The sequence below is a fragment of the Poromitra crassiceps genome, assembly GCF_964638095.1.
Source record: "Poromitra crassiceps genome assembly, chromosome: 1".
In the NCBI taxonomy this organism is placed as follows: domain Eukaryota; kingdom Metazoa; phylum Chordata; class Actinopteri; order Beryciformes; family Melamphaidae; genus Poromitra; species Poromitra crassiceps.
This window is the reverse complement of record NC_139623.1, coordinates 85,759,025-85,776,370: the sequence shown is the minus strand read 5'-3', so window position 1 is coordinate 85,776,370 and position 17,346 is coordinate 85,759,025. Positions and strand designations below refer to the sequence as shown.

Below are 17,346 nucleotides of genomic sequence, written 5' to 3'. Positions count from 1 at the left end.
TCCTGCAGCAGGCGAGAGAAAATGATATCTTTCTGGACAAACTTTCACCAATCTAATAGGCTATATTTTTCTAGCTGATGCATTTAGAACATTCTTTTCACTTTGATCTTGCTATAGTGTAGGGTATTTACATGCTTGCAGTATTTAAACTGCAGTTAGATTGGGTTGAGACCCAGGTGAAAAAATAGTATACTTTTGTATATTTGAAATATAATTTAAGTATACAAAAGTTATTATAATTATACTTTTACTTTTTGTGCTTAATATAAAGTATATTTAACATGTACTTTTATAAAGTGTACTTCAGAAAAGATGCCATTAAGGTCAATTTAAATGTACTAAAAATAAATATACTCATTTTTCCAATACTTAAAGTGGTATTTTAGTTTACTTTTAAAAAGCGTACTTTCTTGCAAGTGTATTATAAATTGTACCTAAGTATACTTTTAAAATAGTATACGAAATTGTAAATACTTAAAGTGGTCATATAGTGTACTTATAAAAAGTATACTTATTTTTAAGTCAATTTTAATAAAGTATTAGTATACTTTATCATAGTACACTTTAATTGCTATTATTTACACGTGCATTTAAGTGTACTTTAAAAAAGTGCACTTTAATATAAGTTCATTCTAAGCTGTATTTTAGTGTACTTTTAAAAAATATACTAATTTGCAACTACGTAAAGTGGTAATTTAGTATACTTATGAAAAGTACACATATTTTCAAGTCCATTGTAATACACTATGAGTATACCTTATTCTCATACACTTTAAGTGGAATTATTTATAAGTGTATTTAAGTGTAATTGCAAATAGTACACTTTAATATAAGCTCATTCTAAGCTGTATTTTAGTGTACTTTTAAAAAGTATACTAAATTGCAACTACGTAAAGTGGTCATTTAGTATACTTATGAAAAGTACACTTATTTTCAAGTCCATTGTAAGACACTATTAGTATACCTTATTCTCATACACTTTAAGTGGAATTATTTATAAGTGTATTTAAGTGTAATTGCAAATAGTACACTTTAATATAAGCTCATTCTAAGCTGTAATTTTAGTGTACTTTTTAAAAGTATACTAAATTGCAAATACGTAAAGTGGTAATTTAGTATACTTATGAAAAGTACACTTATTTTCAAGTCAATTGTAATACACTAACAGTATGCTTTATTGTAGTACACTTTAAATTGAATTATTTATAAGTGTATTTAAGTGTACTTGCAAAGAGTGAACTTTAATATAAATTCATTTTAAGCTGTATTTCAGTGTACTTCAAAAAAGTATACTAAAGTGCAAGCACTTCTAGTGGTAACATAGTGTACTTGTGAAAAGTACACTTTTGTTAAAGTCCTTCTTAATACACAACTAGTATGATTTATTGTAGTGTACTTTAATTCCACTTCATTAGAAGTGTATTTAAGTAAACTTATAAAGAGTGCACTTAAATGTTAGTTCATTTTAGCTGTACTTTAAGTAGGATAAGTTGTAAATACTTACAGTCGTAATACAAGATGGAAGGAAACTAATTACTAGTACTCAAATGAGTGTAATTGATTAGCTTTTTGTGTACTTGTACTTTTTTGAGTATGTCTTTATTCAGTCATTTTACTTTTTATCTAGCCCTAGCACTAATTACTATTTTTTAAAGTGTGACCCTATAGTTTTTAGACAGTGGGGACAAAAGTTGCTCCAAAATCATTTATTTTTTTATTTCCTACATTGAAGTAAAAAGTAGTGAGGTCTCTAGACCATAGTTCAAGCAGAAGGCCATTCGTGCATAATCTAATCCGATCACCCCTGACGTCAATCAAGTTCTAGTATGACGTGGTCAGTCAAAGTCTTAGTATGACGTCCGTAATGACGTCAGATATGACGTCAGTTAATTCTCATATATATAGCAAGGGTTCTACGTCACCTCTCTCTCTCTGGCCGATCATAACAGCAGCAGCTTCACAGCAGTCCATCTCCCTTGAGCCCTCCTCCGGAGCCTTGTTTTGCCCCACCCACCTCCCCAGTCCGCCACCAACGAGTCGTGACTCCTGATCCCCCACAGGGGGGGATCTCCTAGCCTAAGCAGATGCCCTCCTCTTGCCTCAAGAGCAGCGCCACTGGCTAATGGAGTCATGCGCCAAAGTATTTGCCATGCATGCCGATTGCTAAATAAAGTTTGTTAAATCCTACCGACTGGCCTCTCATGATTGAAATTATATTACAGTTAGTAATCCAAGTAATTTCAAGTTACTGCATTACTTTCTCCAGTGCTGGCATAGTGTTGAAATGAAAAGTGGAGATAGGTCTGGCTTTGCAAGACTAGTGTTGCCAGATCATGATTAGTTTTTGTCCTATATAGGCAAATAAATAAAATGTATGACGTTTGGCTGATTGTTGACGTAACAAGTACTTTTGAAACCAAGTAATAAGTAAAGTAATTGTATTACTTTTTAAATGAATAATCAATAATAAGTAACTAATTATACTTCCCAAACACTAATTCTGAGAATGTTTGTAAAGCTAGCTGGCTCACATTAAAATAACATGTCTGTCTGTCTGTCTGTCTGTCTGTCTGTCTGTCTGTCTGTCTGTCTGTCTGTCTGTCTGTCTCCGTCCGTCCGTCCGTCCGTCCGTCCGTCCGTCCGTCTGTCCGCCTGCCTGTCTGTCTATCCGTGTGAGAAGGTAGCAAGGTGACATTGACATTTAGGATCTTAAAATTTACTTTTTCTCTCTCTCAGCACTGATCCCTATTTGTCTGAAATATTCAGCTCTTCAAATAAGATCAGTAAGATCAAAATTAGCCTGCCCTGCACAAACACAATCATGTGTCTCAGACTCAGTGATCAAATTCAAGTATCAGCTCCATTTAGCCTACTGTATTCAGTTCTCAGATAAAATAGATACCACTAAGCAAATAAAACAAGGGTAAACAATAAAATAAGTAGTGAAGTTATTAATAGCCCATACAATTTTTTTTTAAGACATGAAAGCGAGGTACTCCCGGTTCTGCCTATAAACGCAAAGAAGAAGAAGAAGAAGAAAAAGAAGAAGAAGAAGAAGAAGAAGAAGAAGAAGAAGAAGAAGAAGAAGAAGAAGAAGAAGAAGAAGAGACACTATTATGTTTTTGAGCACTTTGGGTGGACATCGTTTTTGTTTTTCCCACACTGTGAATAATATTGTGTAACTGCTCAAATTCAGAAGGTGGCGGTATTGCACAAAATGCTGTTTGCCAACCGCCATTAAACATCAGAAGAAGAAGAAGAAGGTACTTCCGGAAGTGATCAGGGCCAGCCAACATGTTTCGTTTGAAATTCGAGCGGGCATCCTGCCGCCTGGGATACGGTAATATTGACAAAACTAGTTAAAACTGTATGTCTTGTATAAGCAGACGGTACCAAAGTATTTTGGTGTACCCCGAAACGCAACATTATGTGCGTTTTTCTATTAGCTAGCATACGTTAGCTAACGCTAAAGCAGATTAGCTTGCGTTAGCGCTTATTCTCTGTATAGACTGCTTTACACAACGTTACCAGCGTTAGTTAACGCTAGGTTAGTCTGTGAGACTGATGTAACGTTATGTTACGGTAACAGTTGAATCGTTTTAGACTTATTTGTGAATTACATTTACTCAAAGGGTGAACAGTATGCTACAAAACAATGCTAGCTGACGTTAGTGTGGGGAGTCAGTCTGCTTAGCTAGCTAGCAGCCAGAGACAATCAAGTACTGTATAACGTTAGCTGCTAACTCGATGCTAGTTACAACTCTCTCCTGTTCACAATATAGGCAGTCATGTCGGGAGGATTTTGTCTGTCTTGAAGGGGTGATCATGAAAGGCAACGACAGAAGGTAAGAGGAATAAGGTTACTGTTCTTCCTCACACACCCTAAAATAGTAAATGGTCATGTTAACCTGTCTATTTTGTCATGGTTTATCACAGAACAGATATTATTTTCTTATATATATATTGCAGGGGATTCATCCCCCGGGGAGCAGAGTGAGAACTGCAAATTCCACACAAACTCCTTTTTGATGAACCCACCTGGGCAGTAGGCAGTGAGGACATGGGGACAGTTAGCCCCATAATGTGACACTGCTACAGTAACTGTACTCCGATAATATTCTCGTACAGCAGTCATCGTCACACAGCCTTTGAATCCTCACTAGGTAGAAAACCGTTACACCCTGCCTTTTCGAAACCCCCCCACTCCGAAGATCGACCTCCATTCTTCGTAATGGAGGGGTTTTCCCATTTTTTTTAAAGGCACCCCTATTCCAAATGGGGACATCCCCTCCATTTCGAAACCCCCCCACTCCGAAATTGATTTTCAAGTCCATATTTCTCAGAGTTTCCTGCATCAAACACTGCAACTCATTGTTTTTTATTGAAAATATGCATAGGCGGCGCTAGACCATCGGGAATGGGGAAGCTAAATTTCCTCAGATTTTCATAAAACAAAATCAGTTCAACCCGACTGGCATTCACAAATAAGAACGTCCACATCTTGCTAATATGACTCAATGAACCTTATTCAACTGTGAGCATTTGACTCAAAGTTACAATTCATTTTTTTCAAACACTTGTCAGGGTATGAATGTGGGCGTGTGTAACAGCTCACCTTTAGATGTGTAGAAAACATCATTTATGATTAGATCCTGTCGGCGTAAAAATAATCAGTTGAATATGCTGCTGTGGAACAGATCCTTGCGCTCTCAGATTACGCATTTGACAAATTTAACAAACTGTATGGCAAGACAACATAAATTAACAATGTTTAGTGATTGTAGAGAGATATCTCTGTGCACCTGCAGAAAACTGCGAGCCAGGAATGCGCAAGACCACACCTGGTAGGCTATTTAGACCAGCAGAGTGGAAAGTCTGTGTGCCAAAAAATAAAAATAAAAACACTGCTCCGGGCCCGATACGCGGTTAACTAGAGTGTGCGTTGTCAAGGTGTAGCCTATTTCTTTGCGGAGTGGGGGAGAAAGCAAGCAGGACAGCTGTGCCCAGTCCCTGAGCAGCGGCTCGCACGATTCTGAACAACACAGAGTGCAAACATGTCTGTGATCCACAGCTGATTTTAGGATGTATCCAACGTTCACATTCCTGTATCTATCTGAATGCAGCAGGCTCGTGTTTACTGCTATAGCGAAATTGTATGAAGACAGTGACATATAATAAAAAAAACAATGAGTTGAAACATTTATTTCAAGCTGCAGGAATGCAGGAAACTCGGAGAAATATGGACTTGAAAATCAATTTTGGAGTGGGGGGGTTAAATCAATTTCAATTTCGGAATGGGGGGGTTTCTGAGTGGGGGTGTGTCGGAACGATGGTGTTTCGGAATGGAAGGCGGTCCCCGCTGAAAACGCTGTTAAAAAAGCTCTCCTACCCGTATCCGACCTCCGATTGCAGATCCGAAGATATGATAGTCCGCCTAGTGAAGCCAGTAATTTAACCGGCGCTGTTAAAATGATACTGCTTGCGTGAAACACCCATTTAGAAGCAGTCTTTGCACAGCCTGTGCCGTATTGAGGACAGGAGAAGCTTCCTAGTGCCGACAGGAACCTATTTCATGACATGTTTTGCTTCCCAGGTGCGCTGGATTTGCGATGATCACTGACAGACGCCGTCTCCGTGTGACTGCATGTGTTGTTTGCTCGCCATGTGCAAGCGGTGCACCATGATAGTGAGATCAAACACACCCTGCTGTAAATTCAGCGCAGGCTGTACAAAGACTGCTTCTAAACGGTTGTTTCACGCAAGCAGTATCATTTTAACAGCGTCGGCTAAATTACTGGCTTCACTAGGCGGACTATCATATCTTCGGATCTGCAATCGGAGGTGGGATACGGGTAGGAGAGCTTTTTTAACAGCGTTTTCCACCTATTGAGGATTCGAACGCTGTGTGACGATGACTGCTGTACGAGAATATTATCGGAGTACAGTAGCAGCGTCACGTTATGGGGCTAGGGGACAGTCAGCTTCTTAGTGTATGTAAAATTCTGACACACTGGAATAGTGAATTACAAGTGAAATAATAGACTGTAAACTCTCAATTTCATGGACGCTCTCTTAATGCAAGTGTGTGTGTAGAGAGAGCTATCTCACTCTCTTTCTCCCTGCAGAATCATATTAGCTTCCCCGCGGCGTGGCAGCAAATGCTTTATGGACTGGGGCCCGGTGGGTGGGAACCACTGGTGTAGAGATAAAAGCACTTGCCTACCACCGCGGAGTCCCAGGTTCAACTCCTGCCAGAGGTACCTCTGGCTTGGTCAGACATTCCTAAAGATTGGCCGTGTCTGCGGGTGGGAAGCCGGTAGGGTATGAGTCCTGGTCGCTGCACTAGCGCCTCATCTGGTTGGCCGGGCCACCTGTTTCGGGGAATGGGCACTGGGGGGAATGGCATGATCCTCCCATGCGCTACGTCCTGCTGGTGAAACCCCTCTGGCTGGCGCAACGACCGTTATAACGGGGAATTGGCCAAGTACATTTGGGGAGAAAATGTGAGAAAAATCCACAAAAAGAGATTCTCCAGAAGATGCTGAAAAAAAATTACACTCATGAGTACTACAGATAGAAAATGAAGTTTTCTCACTGCAATCTTATCTGACTTTGTTGTCCAGCTTAAGGCAGTGTGTCCAGAGGCTGCTCTGTGTGCGCTGCATCGTCACTACCCATCTACTCCTCGTAGAAACTCAACATCACTCCATCGACAACAGATACAGCTGCCCAGAGGTATGACAGTACAACTGTATTTTATTTAAAAAAAAAGCTGAGGGACCTGGTGCTTGCATGTGGTTGGAATACAGTATATATAATATGTTCCTGTTTGTGATTCCCAGAGCGGTCGTGTCACCTGTCAAGGGCCTGTACCAGCCACCCACCCTCTGCTGGGATACCAGCCAATCAGCCGCTGCTCAGCGCTGCCCTGTGTAGAGCATCCTGCCCACTCTCAGCAGACTTTCCCCAAGTAGGGCTGAAATAGGAAGAGACTAAGGTAGAGTCCTGCTCTGGATGTCTGTTTTTATTTGCACAGCTCCCCATGTCTTATCTTAATCATGGAATATTTCAAATGTGATACAGTTGCCATACTCTTCAGGTGCTTCTAAAAGCTGTTGGGAGTAATTGTTGGTGTGGGTGTGTGTTTCTAGATGTGCCCGCTGGTGTGTTTGCTCCAACCTCATCTTCACTGAACATCAGATCATCCTCAGTCTGACTGACCTCACTCAGCCTCAACGGAAAGCACACGCCACTAACGGACTTGTCAACATCAGTAGGTGGGTTATCCCTTTTTATATTATTATTTTTTCTCATTTCCCCCAATTGTACTTGGCCAATTTCCCTCTGCTGCCCCGCTCGCTGCTCCACCCCCTCTGTCGATCACATTTGCCAGCTGCTTTTCACCTGATAGCGGGGAGCTTCAGTGGCTGGACGTAGCATGTGGGAGGATCACGCTATTCCCACAGTCCCCTTCCGCCCCGAACAGGCGCCCTGACTGACCAGAGGAGGCGGTCGTACAGCGACCAGGACTCATGCCCTTAATCTGGCTTCCCGCCCGCAAACACAGCCAATCGTGTCTGTATAGACGCCCGACCAAGCCGGTGGTAACACGGGGGCACGGACCTGCGACCCTCATCTTGGTAGGCAGGGAATCTACCGCTACACTACCCGGACGCCCAGTAGGAGGAAATATTAAGCAGGAAGTACAGTATATGCTCATTTATTTGTCTGCTCATAGTCATCTAATTCCAGGGCTGGCCCGAATAAAAACATTTGGGCTCCGGATATTCGGTGGTAATCAACAGTGAATATTTGGATATTTGAGATGCAACACGCATCTTGGTCTACTTTCGGTTTCGCGTTTCTCCCCCAGACCATGCTGCCGCTGGGGAAGAAAACGCGCACACACAGTGGTTATCCTATAGAAAATGACTGAAAGATTATGTAAATATATTAGGCTATACGCTGTGTTGTGTTCTGTGTGCTGTGAACATGACTCTGGAAGGAATTAACTGCAGCCACACCGATCCATCAGAAAGGATAGATTTCTGTTGTTTTGGAATGTCAACGCCATTTAAAAATAAAATAGAAAATGCCTCTAATTTGCGGTGACAAATCTGTCCATCCAGAAAGAAGATGTGGCCTGTGTGTTTCAGTAGCAAGCAGACTACTGTCTCTTCACACCCAGCACGTTCTCATTCTCATCCTAGTTTGACGTATAGTCAGGATCCCATGGCCCACTACCGATGTTAACAGTTCCATTCCTCCGCCGTTAAGAACTAAAGTAAACACGTGGGCCTCTATCTTCCGACAGGCGCTATCCCTAAATAGCGCTTTGCGCACTGTTTGCGCGTGCATTAAGGCACGGACGATAGCGTTCCGCCTTGCCTCCCCCACCGAGCAGCAAAAAAAAAACATCCCCACCTCACGGGAGCTACTGGTAATGATTTATACAGAAATTTTACTGTTTCAAAGTGATATAATTGTCTGGTAGACGTGACCTCCCTGATTTCTAAGTTAAAACAGCCCCGAAATATGTTGGGGATGCAATTCTCGGCGGGCATGCGGAAACAATTCTGCCAAAAATCATCTGCGCCCCAAAATGGTAACTGTCTGCCTTTCCGAAGCTCTGCCACTCCGAACGTTAACTTCCAGTATTCGGACTGGCGGTCGTTCACCTTAGAAGCCGCAATGCCGACCTTAGGTTTAGGCGTGGGGGTGGGAGAGGTTAGGTTTTGGGTTAGGGTCTGGGGGAGGTTAGGTTTAGGCATGGGGGGAGGTTAGGTTTGGCGTGGGGGCTGGGAGAGGTTAGTGAAAAACGGGGAATATAGAACCCTTTCTGAGTGCCGATATTTCGGAGTGGCAGAACGTCGGAGTGGCAGCACGTCGGAGTGGTAGCATGTAACCCCCCAAAATGCCCGCGCAAACGGGATTTGGGCGGTCTTAACTACCAGAATTATTCACAGGCGTGACCGGGCAAGGCTGGCATACGTCAATCAAAACCAATCAGATTCCCGTCTCACAATGGTTGTTTGCGTGAGGTTGCCTCACCGAGGCATGCAATATGCTGTAATTATCTCCATGCGTAATAGAGTGTACTCACTCCTGCGAGGACAGAGAGAGCTTATTGACAGATCGTCTGTGGTGCCGACCCTTCGTTATGAAGGTAAATAGCCTATGTCCATTGTCCCACAAGTGTTCTCAATTTATTTCCCTCTTTGCGATGTGATAAAAGTTTCTCAGTGAGTTATAGTTGATTGCCTCACTGAATTATCTGCTGCTAATACCCAAATATATCTAAATATCCAAAAGTAATTCCACTTTCCACTCCGCAAATACCCCTCTGCGCTCGGAGCGCAGCCGTAATCTCTGTGCAGAGCGCCCAGCGCAGAGAGGTATTTGCGCGTAAGAGGTCCTTTTCATAGCTCTTAGCGCAAAGTAATTGCGCGCTGCTGACGATAGGATAACGCCATCTATCCCACATTTGAGCGCTGAAACGCCTGCTTTGGCTTGTGGCAGCCAATGCCCAGTACACTTATCTCACAGTCATGCGGTTGTGTCCGCCCCCAATTTGCATTGCGCATGGCGTTAAACGAGCGGAAAATTAGCGCTTTTGGGAAGATAGAGGCTAGGGCTGCACGATATGAGGAAAAGCTGCGATGTGCGATAACTGTTCAATATTGTGATGACGATATGACCTGCGATAAATAAAAAAATGCTATAAAAAAAATATTAATGGGTAGGGGTGCTCCGATCCGGCTAAGCCACGATCCGATCCGATTCCTATTCCTGGGGTCACGATCCGATTCCAGAATCGATTCTCGATTCCAACGATTCTCGATTCCAGAATCTAGAATCGATTCTCAATTATGTAGTTTGATATTGCAATAACACACAAAGGTAAATCTAAGACAAAAATTGACAAATGTATTAATGCTGAACTTCAAATTCAACTTCTGAAGTATTACAGTGAGGGCCTAAATTCATTTTGCAATACGAGTGTGTTAATTTAAGCATATGTATCAGTAAGTGGCACGGGATTCTCAAAGCCTGTGTTGAGGGTCAAACGAACAAAAATGCACTCTTGAAGCTAAAAAAAAATCCAAAACCAACAAGTTAATTATTTACATTTTTACTTCAATGTAGAACAGTCATTTCTTACACATGAGATTACTTTTAGTCATAACGATTATTGAAAGATATTCCATATTCCAGACTGAAATGTTATAACAGAAGTGGAGTATTGGCCAGAATGACATGAACATTTGGACACTTATTCAGCCGGTATCTTGCATGTTGCGTTCATGTGCACTGTAATTTTTTTTTTTTTTTGCGATAACACGTGACTTTTGCGATGTGTTCATCGCGCATTTTCAAAATACGATAAATCGTGCAGCCCTAATAGAGGCCGTGTAGTGCCGTTGGTTAGGTTTAGGCAACAAAGCCACATTGTTAAATTTCTACCTCTTCTCTTACAGTTTCTTGACCTCTGCGTTCACTATAAAAGCTTGTCTTGCATTAATTTGTCTTTTTCTTTTCTCATCCCCTCAGCCTTGTCGGCGGACAGGTCTTCCACTCCGGTGCAGAAGGACAGCAGCCTATGGGAGCAGATCACAGCCTGCGTTGTCAGCCAGCCTGCGTTGTCAACCAGCCTGCCTTCAGGACTGTGGCTTCATGGTTTAACATTTTGGTTATTTGGCTCATCGGACTTACTTATGTCTACTACCCCTCCTGGGGTATAGGCCACCAACAAGGGCTTTCCAGCCATCAGCTCATCGGACTGATACCGATATATTCAAGATCAAACATCAGCTGATAGCCATATGATTGCTGATATATTGTGCATCGCTACTGGTAACTGTTTTAATTTCTTACATACATTTGTATTACCATAATATTTTAATGTAAATAAAATGTGTTTTTCTCATAATTGAAGTGCAATTGGTCATTGAACAAAACGGCACATTTGGAGTGTACTAAAATGGCACCATGTGAAGTGTAATAGTGATGTATTGTGAGTATACTTCAGGAACATTTAATACAGTACTTAAAGTATAACAATGTTCTATTTAAAATACACTTTTATCCTGACGCATAAGCAATGATGGAATACACTTCAGATACACTTTTAGTCAATTATAGTACACTTTAAGTACATGTCTTTATTATGTTTAAATTGTGATAGAACTTCACTATAAATACATTTCTTAATAACAATAGCACACTTTAAATGTACTAATTAAAATCAAAAAGTGCATTTGAAGTTTATTTGAAATATTACTGAGGCATGCTAGAAGAATATTAATAGTATGATAACTGTATTTAAAGTATACTTGTAGACTACATCAATTGATCTATAATGCCTTTTTAAGTATACTTTCAACACACTGGTGATATAATACAATTGTACTGAAAGTGTGTTTTGAATGCTCACGAATCATGCTTTTCACTGGTGTACTTCAGTACACTTAAAGTTTATAAAAAGTTGTTCCAAAAAAGCATACAAATTACACTTAAAAGGTGCTCAAGGAGTCCATAAGTACTACTAAATGACTACTTAAGTACACTTAAGTATAACTTAAGGGTGCCAAATTAACATATGCTAACTGAAAGTGTACTTAGTACATACTGTGAAAAGTATAATTTAAGTATAATACTTTTTCACCTGGGGAAGCATAATAATATGGAATAATAGCCTATATATGGAGACAGACAGACTGGATGAAGGGAGGGGGGGGGGGGGCAGAGCACTTGGCTTTGTCTGGTTTTACCGGATTTGTCCAGGAATTGGAGCTTAAAAGGCAAGCGTGTGACTCTTTACTGCAATTCTCCAATGAGCGGACTATGCATAATTTTACGCTTAAAAGGCGTGGTTATAATGGTTGAGGCTGCGTGTAGCGCCGATACCAAGATAGCGAGTGCGCTGGTCCACACCCACTTACTGCGCTAGGCGGCCTAGCGCTAGGCCTTAAACGCAGTTTCTACGCCGATTGCAACGATAGGGCCCTATATCCCTGGATGTCATGATGAGATTAGATTGGTGAAAGTTTTGACAGAATCATTGCATCTTTTTCTCTCGCTGCCTTTTTCTCCTCCCCCTCTGCACGGCAGACAGGTATGAGGTAGGATGATGCAACAGCCTTTGAATGACGGGCTCAAAACTACGGTATAACAACTTTTTTCGGTCATTGTGCCTGCCTAGTGCCTACATATAAATTAGTACTGTGGACTTTCCCCCAAAATAGTGATGGTTCTGTCATTCTGTGGTGTAGCCTACATTTCAGATCTGATGCTTGCAGTGCGTTATAGGGGCAGAAAGTGACGCACGTGAGAGAGAGAGGGGGGAGAGAGATAGCGGCAGAAAGAGTGATTGAATAAGGCTGTGGGTATATCCCCGGGGCCGGCGGACTGAATAAGGCCTGGTTTTGAAAAGCACTAACCGCAAAATTAACGGCAGTTGGGAAGATAGCGTTAGGCTGGTATTTAAGGCCGAAACGCCCATTCTGGCCTATTCTGGCACTGCACTACACCTCTTCAGCGTAAAGCGCATTTCAGGGCCTAAAAACATGATGCTATCTTCCCAAGTCACGGGTAGGCAGGCGCAAAGCGTGTTTTTTTGCGTTTAACGCCAGTTTAGCGCCTAAGTCCAGGGGGAAGATAGAGCCCTACATGTCTGCTGTGATGAGCTATGGAATTTCCTTCGGGACAATATTTACAGTAGTATCATATTGTAGGGTAGGGTGACCAGGTGTCCTTTGTGCAGGACTGCACAGCCTTTTTGTCCCGTGTCCTACGTCCCACATATGAGACGATGTCCCGCATTGTGATTTTGGCTCTAGTTTTCAAATGTCAAATCACTGCAGGTGGGACGCTTTTTCTCAAATCTGGCTTTTATCTAATGGCTGTGAAGAAAGCAGGAAGGCTGTCATCACGGGGCTGCAGCACACGTGGGCTCAAGTGCAGGTTAACCTGTCACCGTCTATGCCCAACGATGTGATTCTCAGAGCCCTTTTGTTTTGTTTTTGTTTTTGTTTTGTTTTTTCAGTTTCACACTCAGGAACATCTTACGACGTAAGGCGACACAACAATACACGTGGATCTCACAAGAAACATGAGATGTGCCGATCTATGGATGCATTTCCTACTGAAACCCAAAGGTGATTGCCAGACAGATAAGGTAACAGCCAACATAACTAGTGTTTATCATGTTTGCCACCTGAGGGAGACCGAGAGATGGGTGGTGGTGGTGGTGGTCAGGGTGGCGTGGGGTTCAGTATAGGGTTGAATAACTGTCTCCGGCCACGGCTACAAAGCAGCTACTTTTTTGTGGGCCAGCCATTTGTAACAAAGGTGACGGCGTTTGAGCCTATAAGCAACCAATTTGCTCCTCGACTATAAAAAACAAACCAGTGGTACATTCACCAACCATTCATGTATCTATTGTTTGTTTCTTGCATCTATTTTTACCATATATGCCATATATCATCATCAGCTGAACAGAGTGTCTGCATGGTGTTGTCGGAAACAAAGGACAGGAATGTGACACATTTTTTCATATTGTTAAATATGGATTGAAACTACTTATTTTGTGCTAATACATTATGCAACATATTTATATTTTACCATTTCCAGAAGGATAAGTCTGCCTCCAAATATTCTTATGACGGTGAAAAGGAGTCACAAGACCATCACGGGACACTAACACTATTGAAACCCAGACTGAATAAATTCTTGTTTGTGGGTTAGCTGCTGCTGAAGGCTAGACTGGTAAACCAGCCCGTCACGTGTACTCACATCTCATTTGGTTCTGTGTGACGGTCTGGCCCCAACTCTTCACCCAGTCCTTAGCAGGGGCGGGAGCATGGGCGGGCGTAGTTGCCTTGACAGACAACTCCTTCAGCCAATCAGGGTCGGATACAGTCAAACCCAAATCCACTCGGGAGAATGGCAAAAACAAATGCCGAGAAACTCTGCGGTTGTGGCGATACTCCTGTACTTGTTTAATTGTTGTTATTGAGTCTATTTCTGCAATAACTGCACTTTATGGCTGTTTAAACTAGACAAACGCTGACAGTACTGCTTGAGACGATCAGGCAAGGAGGCGGCCATTATTCTTTTGTTAGTGCAGTGTTAGTAGCGTTCCTGATTGGCCAACTTGCGCTGTCAATCACAGCGCAGTCGCTGATTGGCTCTTCCGCTCTTCCGCTTCTGCTAAACCCCCCCACTGGCTTTGGGGCCAGATCGTCACGCAGAACCAAATGAAATGTGAGTTCAAGTGACGGGCTGGTTTACCAGGCTAGCTGAAGGCAGGGTGAGGCAGGTTTTACAAACTGACACATCTAAAGCTCTTGAGTAAAATCCTCCCACGCTACAGACTCCTCTGGTTGGCCATCTCAAGTCAAAATAATCAAACAAACATATTGACCAGCTGTGGCCAGAACCTCCATCATATCACACAGATGGACCAAAGTGACTGGCCATTGGCCAATATCGAGGTTTGAATAACAGGCCAATTAACACAATATGGTGGCAAAGCGGTCTGATATAGAATGGAATTTCACCACTCCTCATCCCGCTATGTAAACAAGAACATATTTTCTGCCAATATGAGACAAAATGAACAGAAGCCTGGAGTCAGGAATAGTACGATAGTTGTATTTAAGCCATACATGCTTTGGCAAACGTCATTGCCAAATGACTGAAATCTCAGTATGCCATCATAAATATGTACAGAGTCCAAATATTCAGTAAAGTCTGACAGTTGACATGTATTCTTATACTGTAAGGCAGGAAAAGAGGAGGGAGAGAGGAGGGGTGAATATGGTGCAGTCAAACTGAGAGGCTATCACGGTCTGACCCTAGTCTGACCCTATAATATCAACACAAATCATAACTTATTCTGCAAAAAGAAGGGAAAAAAGCTGAATAGTATGGAATGAACTAGTGCAAGCTACTATGGTTGGCCTCAAAAACAAAGACTTTTGCCGCAGGAGTAAGAACCAGAGGCAGAGATGCTCACAACTCATATTTTCAAGTCCAAGTCAAGTGTAGTGGAGGAAAAAATATACATTTCCTTTGAAATTTTGACAGTAACAGTTAAAAAGTAAGTAGCCTAAATGTTTCTGACGATAGAAATAATGAACAGCCTAAATACAATTGTTACAGTATTATTATCTGGAACTGGAATAAAGTATGTTTTCCCTTTGTGCTGTAACACAATCCAGTAGATTTCAAATCCAACCCAACACAATCACACACAATGTAAACTGAAGTGTAGAGGCTAGCAAAGGTGACCAGTCTTGCACTGTGGTAATGATTTATCGATTCATCGCTAAAACGCAACACATAGCACCTTTAACAGGCACTAAATAGGAAGTGGGGAAGAGAGGAAACAGCAGGCAAGACTCTCTCAGCCATTTTGACCTCCGGCAGAGATGAATGAACAAGCATCTGTGAGCAGAGCAGGTGACGGGTCCTCCAGCTTGATAATGCCAGTGGCCAGGTGATTAAAAACACAGCTCCCCTGCCACACAGGCTGGCGTGACATGTGACTGGGGGCCCAGGGACGCGTCACTCTTCATGTCGGCACAGCCAAGGTGTCGCAGCCAGTAATTAATTAGAAAATGGAATCAAGAGGCCGCCCAAAGAGGAAGCGGATGCTGTCTTTGGGTGTTGATTTAACAGTGGGGGGGGCTGGTCTCCGGTGATGCGATTATTTTTCTTTTTAATAATGTTTTCCTGAGGTTCGCCCTCATTCTGTTATTACATTTTTCTTCATTCAGAGCAAAAGGAGCGCAGACAGGTCAGAAGTGCAACGGATGTTTTGCTAACTGCAGGGCACAGCAGCATGCTGGCAGAGTAGGTTGATTCGTTCCATTTTCCTGTCAGGATAGGAATTATTAATTTATGGCCAATCTACAGTCCGACAATGCAGCAACAGTACACTGTGCGGGGGATTTTCTCACTCCAATTTTTCTTCTTGAGTATGAGAAAAGACATCAACAAGGAACTGCTGGGTGGGGTTAATACATTTCAAAACAAAAGCTCTCAGAGTAGACTGAGCAACAACACCCTGCATTTGTCCTGGGAGTGGGGGAAAAAAAAACCTGTTATCTCAGTTTTGTTTTGTTTTTATCCCAAATAAAAAGTTATCTAGCTAACCTTACCTTACTTTATTATGTATTCATTACTCTGTGTATGTGTGTGTGAAAGATAGTGAAACAAAGACTACAGTGGTATTGCTATGAATATAGCCCTAATCTTAATGAATTGAGGTTCCAGCTGCCTTGCGAGGGAGCTGGATTCGCACAAGCTCATGCGATCAAGGCATGAAAAAAGGCAGATTTTTTCACCTTTTTATTGCAGTGTAAAACAAAATACTGGTACTGTACAGTACAATCAAATGAAATAAATGCATTTTTGTTGTAGGCCTAGCGTCTGCACTGTATATCATCCAAGGTGTCAGGTATTTCTCCAGCCATATAGCTCGTAGTGGAGGTGTTTATGCATACAGTACTAACCGAATTGCCCACTCGCTCTATACAGTAGGCTGCCGCATCTGGTAGTTGCACACTGGTGTCCTCTAGTATACGCCATGTGACATCCTTGCAACATCACATGAAAGTGTGCAAATGAAACTGGAGACCACTGTACAAGCACAAATAACTTGAAGCCCACGGCCCAGTGGTGTGGCCATTCAGCCTTATGGCACTTTAGGCAATGTTTGAGGGCACCTCAACAACATGGCTAATTGTTTTCAACATGGAAAATATTGTCCTACCCCTAACCTCCCACCACCCACATACCCCTAGCCACTCTCCTACCCACCCTTCGAAGCCCGACTCGCTACGACAGTCCTGTCCCTTAGTACAGCACATTTTCCTTAGCCCTGCCCCTTACTTACCATGCCCCCTCCCACCACCCACATCCCCCTAGCCACTCCCTTTACCCACCACTCAAACTCTGACTTTCTATGACCTTCCTATCTCTAGCTATGGCCCCTTTTCCCTAGCCCTGCCCCCTTCCACCACCCACACCCTTAGCCACTCCCCCTACCCACGAATATCAACTCTCTATGACCTTCCTATCCTTCCTATTCCTAGTGCTCTAATGTTTTGGTGGCAACTAAGGGACTCCTGACAATTTAACTCTCGGGGCCCCCCTGTGGCTGAAAATGGAGGCCAGCTCTATTTGCTAACTCCTCTCTGACAGCCATGCAATTTGAGCTAGAGAGGCCCGGGACTTTACAAAATTTAAGTTTTGTTATGAAAAACTCAGAATTGTCAGAATTCTAAACCAAGTTAGGAGTGTTTTGAGTCTACCAGATGTTTCTGTCCACACACCCAT

At 42.4% G+C, this 17,346-nt stretch overlaps 1 protein-coding gene and 1 long non-coding RNA gene across 2 annotated transcripts in view; one reads left to right on the top strand and one right to left on the bottom strand.

Annotated features, from left to right (window-relative positions):
* The window catches only part of opcml (opioid binding protein/cell adhesion molecule-like), a gene marked incomplete at both ends in the record, with an annotated part of 498,196 nt that overhangs the window by 162,355 nt on the left and 318,495 nt on the right, over positions 1–17,346 (bottom strand). The window lies entirely within an intron of this gene.
* Positions 3,793–6,957, top strand: LOC310778637. Its single transcript, XR_014552782.1, has 3 exons — positions 3,793–3,845; positions 6,624–6,735; positions 6,843–6,957. It is a non-coding gene; the product is annotated as an uncharacterized lncRNA (long non-coding RNA).